Here is a 9,408-nt window from a genome sequence, read left to right on the forward strand (position 1 = left end):
AGATAAGCTTTGTCTTCAAAAACTTAGCTACTGTATCTTTTTCCTTCTAATACTACATTTCAACAAATATAAAGGATTTCTAAAAATCTGGCTACTGTTTTACAATGGAGCTATTTAATAATTTTAAAAATTACATTGATTGAATGGTTACCAGACCAAAACTATAAAAGATAATTTTAATAAACCTTCCTTTATCTAGACGTGCTACTACTTCTTTTTATAAATGAAATTTTTTAATCAGCACCATTTTAATAAGTAAAACAAATGCTTTTATTACAAGCTAGCTTTTCTCTACTTCAATGAAACTTCAGCATGACTTTTATCCATAAGGACATACATAGAAAAGACAAACCAATCACATAATTTTCCACCAACTTTGTAGATTTCCATATTGCTGCCATCAATTGTTTTACGTATGGGAAAAATATTACTAAGCTTTGTACAGGTCTTTTGCATATTCACTTTGAAAAGGGTTTGAATTTGCCAGAAGTTTTGTTTTCAGTTAATAAAATTTAAAAATCATTAATCACAGTTTGTCAATTTGGTTAGATATAAACAAATAATACAGTTTTCAAGTTTTATCAAATAACCTATAGATAATTTCAGTTTGCTATAATATGAAATAATAATACATACACCATGGAATATTATGCAGCCTTAAAAAAGATGGAAACTTTACCTCTTTCATGTTTACATGGATGGAGCTAGAACATATTCTTCTTAGCAAAGCATCTCAAGAATGGAATAAAAAGTATTCAATTTTTTAAACCCATTTATAGCTTTCATATGAAAGTTATAATCCAACTATAGCCCAAGAAGAAGGGTCAAGAGGAGAGGGAGAAGAGGGGAGATGGGAGGATGGGTGTTGGGAGGGTAACGCAGCTACGGTGCATTTTATAAGGGCACATGTGAAATTTACTAGGTGTAGAATATAAATGTCTTAACACAATAACTAAGAAAATGCAGTGAAGACTATGTTAACCAGTTTGGTGAAAATATTTCAAATGGTATATAAAACCAGCACACTGTACCCCATGATTGCATTAATGTACACAGCAATGATTTAATAAAAAATATCTAGTGGAGACTTGGTGAACATTGAAGAATATCTAATTTATGTGATTTTCAAAAGTAGGGATTAAAAAAAATCATTATTATCAAATTGTCTTTGAGTATTGAGTATAATAAGAAGGACATTTTATATGTGCCCCCAAATTTCTAGCAGCCAACTAAGCACCTAACTATAAATTTCAATATATTAAACAAAACTTAGCCAAGGATGTTTTCACTAAGGAAAATGTGTTTTGTTTTACCTAAAATTAAACAATATACAAACTCCCTAAATTCTGAGAATTACAGTATGTTTTGTGCCTATTTTTGTAAAACTGACACCAGATAGTAAGTGGTATGAAAAGTAATTGGCTATAGACAGGAAAGAATAATAAAACTCATTCTAAAATACTATTAATTTATCATGAGCTGTTATAATGAAAAACTCACTTTAACTCCAGGCTGTTATCTTTCATCATTAGTTTTTTTTTTTCTTTTAAAATAAAATTGTCAATACTGAAACCAAACACTGCTAATATTATTGGTATTTATAAGGTTTTACACTTAGGAGTAATCAGTTCATGAGTAATCAGTAATCAGTTTTACAGTCACTAGTAATCTCCTAACAACATTTATTACTACCCACAATGAATTCTAGCAATTACTGTCAGCAATTACACACTGATATCGCCTGGGAGATGTGCTTATTTTTATGGGATGCTCAATGTAAAGAACAAAAATAATGATATGAACTCTTTCTATTTGGAGGTTAACAATATTTTATAGTGTTCATATTACTGCTTCTCCTACCTAATAATTACAAAAATAAAGATAGAAGACAATTTCTACTACTTAAAAAATGATACTTTCATGTTAAATTAAATCACTCAAAATATTGTAATATAAGCTACTATAGACTAGTTTCCCAATATTTACAAATTCTCTTATTATTATTTTTAAATGGTTTACTGTAAAGAAAAAATTATAACATTTTCCTCTCTTGCTTCATTTTATTTGGCCTCAGTTTTATTTTTTTACTGTTCTTTTTGGTTTCTTTAATTGTGATATTTGACAGTCCCTGTTATTCCAACTGCTTTCATATGAATAATACTAAATCACAGTTGTCACATTGTTGTTGTAATTATGAACTTTACGTGACGGGTCCTTGTCATCGGCTTCTTGGATCTCCTATTCTTAGCCCTAATGATTTCTAAACTTGAGTGTTCTCATCCTCATCACCTTAAAAACTTTGGCTGAAGTTTTGATAACTGGCTGATAGAAGCTCAGAGGTATGCTTTTTTTTGTATATCATGTTATTATTTTGGGAACCCTATTATTTTGTATTCAGAAATTATTCTTTCTTATTTCTTTTTTAATTTTCCGATATTTCATTAAGTAATTTTTGAAACATACAGTACAGTTGAAAGAATTATACAGTGATCCCTCATACATCTACAGCATACATTTTATAACTTTTTCCTTCTTCAAATGTAGGGAATTTGTTCATAGAGAGGCCACAAGTTTTATGCCCCTCATCGCAATGACCTTTTCTTCCTTCTCCTAAAATCTAACCATATGCCTCTCAAGCCTCCATATCTTAAAGTTAAAAAATCTAATTCTACATGTTTATAGCATGTAAGAAACACATACATGTTATACATTTTGGACTGCAGATGATCGCCTTAAGTTCTTTTTGTTTTTCTTAAATTTCACTGAATGAACATATTAACCCTATAATATGCTTTTCCAAATTAACGATTATATGTTCCTATAATGGACTTTTTATTCTATGATTAGTGATGTTTCTAAAAAAAAGAACAGCATGGAACATTTAACCTTAACAGTAACAATAGTAACAAAAAGCTTTATTCCTCAATTTACGGAATCATTGACTTTGATTTCTGATTTTGAAATCACTGCCATTTGACTTTCAATCTTGAGTCTATTATATTGTGATGAATTCTAGCAATACTGCTTTTACTGTAATTTACATTGCCAATACATTAAAATTTGTGGAGGCTGTGGTGGGCAGATTGCTTGAGGCCAGGAGTTTGAATCCAGCCTAAGCAACATAGCAAAACCCCATACACACACACACACCCCCACACACACACACACACCCCCATACACACACACACACCCCCATACACACACACACAGCCACCACTGGTAGCATGAGTTTGTAATTCTAGCTAGTCATGAAGCTGAGGCAGGGGGACCCCTTGAGCCCTGGAGTTTGAGGCTGCTGGAAGCTATGATGATACAACTGCATTCCAGCCTGGGTGATAGAGGAAGACCCTGTCTTAAGACCCTACCTACAATTGGTCGATAAGCACATGAAAAAATGTTCAACATCACTGGACATTAGGAAAACACACAAAACCTACACTTCTCACCCATTAGGATGGTTATCATTTAAAAGTAGAAATTAACAAGTGTCGGTGGTGAGGGTATGAAAGAAGTTGGAACCTTTAACTTTGCTGGCACGAATATAAAGTGGTGCAGCCACTGTGGAAAGGTTTGGCATTTGCTCAGAGTTAAACACAGACTTGCTTCCATCAAACTAATTAACATAGCCTATGCATTTATATACTCAGTTATAATTTAATATAAAAAACTAAAAACAAAAACACAGAGTAGCCTTATAACACAGCAATTTCAAAACCAGGTATATGCCCAAAAGAATTGCCAGCAGAGACTCAAACAGACAGACATCTGCTACATTATAGATTGACCTTAAAACATAGTAAGTAATATAAACAAGACTCAAAATGAAAAATTTTTAAAGGAATTTTATTTGTATGAGGCAGCTAGTATAGGCAACTTCCAAGAGATAAAAAGTAAAATAAAGCAAGGAAACTCTGTATTCATTATAGTAATTCCTCGTTCTCTCCTGCCCTCAGAAAGTATCTCAAGAATGGAAGAAAAAGTATCCAATGTACTCAGCCCTACTATGAAACTAATTTATAGTGTCCATATGAAAGCTATAACCTAATTATAGCCCAAGAGTATGGGGAAAGAGGAGAAGGAGGGGAGGGGAGTGGAGGGGGGAGGATGAGTGGAGGGAGGGTGATTGATGGGACCACGCCTATGGTCCATCTTACAAGGGTACATGTGAATCTTTCTAAATGTAGAATATAAATGTCTTAACACAATAACTAAGAAAATGACATGAAGGCTATGTTAACCAGTTTGATGAAAATATTTCAGATTGTATATAGAACCAGCACACTGTACCCCATGACTGCATTAATGTACTCAGCTATGATTTAATTTAAAAAGAATGAAATAGTTCTGGAAATGGATAGTGGTAAAGGGTGTACAATATTGTAAAAGTATTTATTAACACTAAAATGTACACTTAAAATAGTTAAAGTGGTACTTTTTATGTTATGTATATTTTACCACTACAAAATGAAATATGCATACCTAAAAGAAGGTTGAGTCAATGACATGAGCAGGTAGTTCACATTAGAAAATACACAAATGAACAATAGAATTTCTTAAAAGTATTCTGTCTCGGTCATAAGAGATAGTCAAATTAAAAATACAGTTTGATTTCACGGTCTGTTTCATATCAGAATGGCTTTAATGACAGAGACTGATCATAGCAAGGATTGGTAGGGATCTGGAGCAACAGACACTATGATCCACTGCTGGCGAAATGAGGATTTGGAAAGCTGTGTGCCTGCATCAAATAAAGGCAAAAATAAGTATTACCCATAAACTGTAATTCTAGGTATAAACCAAGAAGAAATATATATGTGTGTGTGTGTGTGTCTCTGTGTGTGTGCAATAATGTTCACAGCAGGAGTTTATTTCTTGGCTCCATATAAGAAATTACATGAATGTCCAGGTAGACTAGATCAACATATTTTGCTATAATTTCATGCAATGGAAAATGATTAAAGAGCACTTACAATAAACATCCTGAATGTACTTCACAGATATAACACTGAGCAAAAGAAACGATGTGCAAAAGACTGCATGCTAGCTGATTTAATTTACAAAATTTTCCTTTTTTAAAAATTAAATCATAGCTGTGTACATTAATGCAATCATGGGTACAATATGCTGGTTTTATATACCATTTGAAATGTTTCCATTAAACTGGTTAACATACCTTTCACGGCATTTTCTTAGTTATTGTGCTAAGACATTTATATTCTACGCCTAGTAAATTTCACATGTACCCTTGTAAGGTGCACCGTATGTGTGATCCCACCAATTACTCTCCAAAAATTTCAAAAATAGCCAAAGTAACCTGTGGTGTCAGATGTCAAAATGGCAGTTAATTGAGGTGGGTATTAACAGGGAAAAGAGAGTGAGGATATGAGATAATGATCCCTGTTTGATATAGATTAAGGTCACCCAGATATTTACTTTTTGAAAGGCACTTAAGTGTCCACATGCATATCGGTAATGTACATACACACATGCAAAAGCTAAATTTATCAAGATGGTTTGTGTTTTGGAAACAGCACTTGGTTGTCTATACCAGAGGACCAAGTCCCCAACATTTTCTACAAAGCATTTAAATTTACAGGGGAGGAGTGGGATGAAATTCTGCACGGTATTCCTGTCAGAAATCTAGTGCTTATTTCTTACATAAGCAATTAATTCGTGCTATGCGTAGATAAGCCTATTGAAGTGAAAACCTTGTAACATCATTTATAACCATTCTTAATCCTCATCTCTAAAATCTTCGAAGATGACATTCCAACGATCTTTAATCCTAATCTCTAAAATCTTTTATTTAATTTCCTCATTCCTAACATAGCTTAATATTAGACACATGAATCAAAATGAACTCATTTCACCACTTGCCTAGCTGAATCCTACCTTTTTACACCTTCTATTCAATGTCCTAGTATACTGACCTGGCATCCATTACTATTCTTGATAATAAATTTTTTTCAATTTGTTAGATTTTCATAGTAATAATGAAAGGAAACTTACCAGTAAAAAACCAATAAGAGGTAGAATAATTAATTCTCAATTTAACTACCACTAAAAGGATAAGTTTGGACTATATATTTGCTGGTAAATTGAAGAAGATATAGTCCCAAAAGGGCATTGTTAATACAGCCATCACATCCTTAGCTATGTAATCAAAGGAATCAGATTTTTTTTTCCATATCGACTTTCTCATCAAAAACATTGAAATATTCCTTTTAATTCTCAGGGGTTTAAAGGGCAATTTTTAAACTTCTCTATTAAGTTTGAGAAGAATTTATCAGGAAGACATCAGGGGGAGGGTTTCATTTGCTAAATTTTATAATGAAATTTTTTAATCTATTTTTTTTCTCTTTGATTTACCAAATGTGGACTTTTCTGGTCAATAGTTGTTTTCACAGTATGCAAAAGAAGGAGGATATTTCTGTCTTCTCCCATTCTGTCATCTCACAAATTTTCACTGTTTTGAGAAGAAATTAAGGAGGAGGGGAGTTTCCTCACCTAAATCTCTTCAATGTTTTCCTCTAAAACAGTGCTTCTAGTGCTAGGAATATACTTGGGTTCTGGGTATACTTTTCTAAATTCAAGAATTTGCCTTATACAAAGAAATAAACACGTGCAAGATATACTATGAAAGCTCGGAGAACAAGAATAAGAGCAGGAAACATCAGTAATAAAACAGTAAGCTTCCCAGCCTAGAAAGCATGAGTTGGAATATATTTTGAAAGAAAAGAAAGAAACCAAAAATGTTCACTTGGCCAAATTTTTGCTTATGTCTGTGGCAGTGAAATTAGTGCTTTATAATACGTCTCTTCTGTCAACTCAGACATTTAAGATGATTCTGCAAAATAATTTCCTAAGATTGTGACAATGAAGGAAAACAAAGCTTTATACCTGTAAGAAATGGAGTAGTTGTTGTAATTCTGTAATAGAAATTTTCCATTCTCTGAATATACACTGTTAGCCCTAGATGTGATATCAGAATAGTTGGAGCTAATATTTTTTCACCCTTTTCAAAAGTCTTTCTGTGGGCATTTAAGTGTTTTTTCCTTTGCTTTCTCATTGTTTATCTTTCCAGGGCACAAGCTCCCATTTATGTCCGAGTATTATTTTAGAATTATATGTTAAATGTCATGGTACTATTTACATTTTTGCTATATTTCTAAGAAAGAAATTCTGAAAGTGTTTATAGTCTGTAAATAAATTACAAATATCACTGATAGGCAATGGATGTATTTTTGGGCTTTGAGCCTCATTTTGGTATTTAGAAAATAATACCCAGACGACTGTCATTTAAGTGGACGCTGTCACTGCTTTTACCTGTGAGGTAGAATGCCCACCAAGGGGAACCAATTCTTATGGGGTAGCAAAAATATAACTGAAAAGATAGATCAGCAAAGTACAATTACAAGGCCAGCAGTTTCTACCCTCTGCACTAAGTACTGAATTGCTTTTTTATGTTTTATCTTCTTTCTTATAATGTGGACAATGATGAGATGGAGCTTATTGTAAAATCCTACCAACATAACATTTATAGGTGACTTTTTTGAAAAATAAGATTTAACAGTAAAGTTTACTACACAGCAAGATTCACTATCTATCCCAATTCATCATCAAAAGAAAACACTGAACTCTTTTCAAATGGTATTATTTCTGCTTTAATTATTCAATAAGTTTTAATTCCCTTTGCTTTTTTCTGTTTAGAAAAAGAACAACCCTAGAGGCATAAAGGAGATGGCTGTGATTAAAAAGAAAACCTAACATATAATTTAAAATACAATTTTTCAACACTATGAGTACCCCCAAGAAATATTATTCTCCTGAAGTCAAAATGTAAACATCAGAATCTAGGTATTTCTTAAATCTATTTAGAGTGTTATTTCAGAGACCCAAATTCATTATTTGTTGTCTTTGGAATTCAAATAATAACTCATGTTTTTGCTTTTCCACACAAAGAAGTATTTGGAGATGACTTTTTTGTTAAAAAATTAAAAAGATAATTTAATGAAACTGAATCATTTACATATCCATAGCTATCATCCTCATGAAAAGATAATAGCTAATTTTAACCTTTTGCTTTTATTGTAAATATATCTTCTGATCAATATGTTATTTTCAAAAAATATGAATTCAGCCTGGATAAGATTGATGTTCGTCTTCTATAATAATTTTTTTCTACTAATAATTAGGCAGATTATTTAAGATTCTTCATTGTTCGAAAAAGAATTTGCTTGTAAAAGTCACTACTGGTGATTAACTTAACACCTCACCGTTTAATATTCAATATTCAATATATATATTCAATATATAAAAACTAGGACTTAAAGGAAATGATGTAATAGTACCAGAAGAGTTTTTTAAAAACATACCAATGCCAACAATTTGAAAGTACAATTTAAAAGTAAATGAAAGAACTTTTGCCCTCCTGAAAATTATTTATGCTAAGCAGAAAAATTGTACCTTAGCAGTGTTACTGTTTGTGCATCAAAGTTCCTGTTTGTGCATCAAAGTTGTTATCTATCCCATTAGAAACTCTCAGCACATATTTCTTTAATAACTAATTTTTTAGAAAATAAATGGGTAGAAGAATAGGACTTGGACTGGTATTGACCCACTTTTGAATTTTGAATGGTGACATTATTACTAAGAAATATTACCACAGGGAATAGAAAGACAGAGAAACCTGGTAGTTGGGAATTATGGAAAGAGCACTTAAAATATGTATTTGGTACACCTAAAATAAATAACATTTTTAAAAACACTAGCTTAATGCTCACTCTGACTACTGTTATTCAACAAAGTGCTAGAAGTCCTAACCATTGCAATTAGGCAAGAGAAGGAGATCAAGGATATTCAAATGGGGACACAGAAGGTGAAACTCTAGCTTCTTGAAAATGACACGATCTCATACCTGAAAAACCCCAGGGACTCAACTACAAAGCTCTTAGAAGTGATCAAGGAATATAGCAGTGTCTTAGGATACAAAATTATATCCAAAATTAATGTTCATAGCCTTCATATATGCCACTAACAGTTAAGCTGAGAATAAAATCAAATTCAATAGCTTTGCCAGTAGCATCAAAAAAGATGAAATACCTGGAAACCTAACAAAGAGTGTGAAGGATTTCTATAAAGAGAACTATGAAACCCTAGGAAAAAACACAGCAGAAGACATTAACAAATGGAAGAATATAGCATGTTTATGATTGGGAAAAATCAACATATCAAAATATCCACACTACCCAAAGTAATCTACAGATTTAATGCAATCCCCATGAAAGCACCATACTTTGAAGAACTTGAAAAAACAGTACTTTGTTTCATATGGACCCAGAAAAAAAGCCTATAAAGATTATAGAATTCTTTTTTTTTTTTTTTTTGGCTGGGGCTGGGTTTGAACCC

The 9,408-nt window shown here is 32.2% G+C and overlaps 1 pseudogene; it reads right to left on the reverse strand.

Annotated features, from left to right (window-relative positions):
* Positions 1-2,536: 2,536 nt before the first annotated feature.
* Positions 2,537-2,638, reverse strand: LOC111722000 (annotated as a pseudogene).
* Positions 2,639-9,408: the final 6,770 nt, after the last annotated feature.

This window comes from Otolemur garnettii, unplaced genomic scaffold (assembly GCF_000181295.1).
Source record: "Otolemur garnettii isolate 467f Iridium unplaced genomic scaffold, OtoGar3 scaffold00005, whole genome shotgun sequence".
NCBI lineage: Eukaryota > Metazoa > Chordata > Mammalia > Primates > Galagidae > Otolemur > Otolemur garnettii.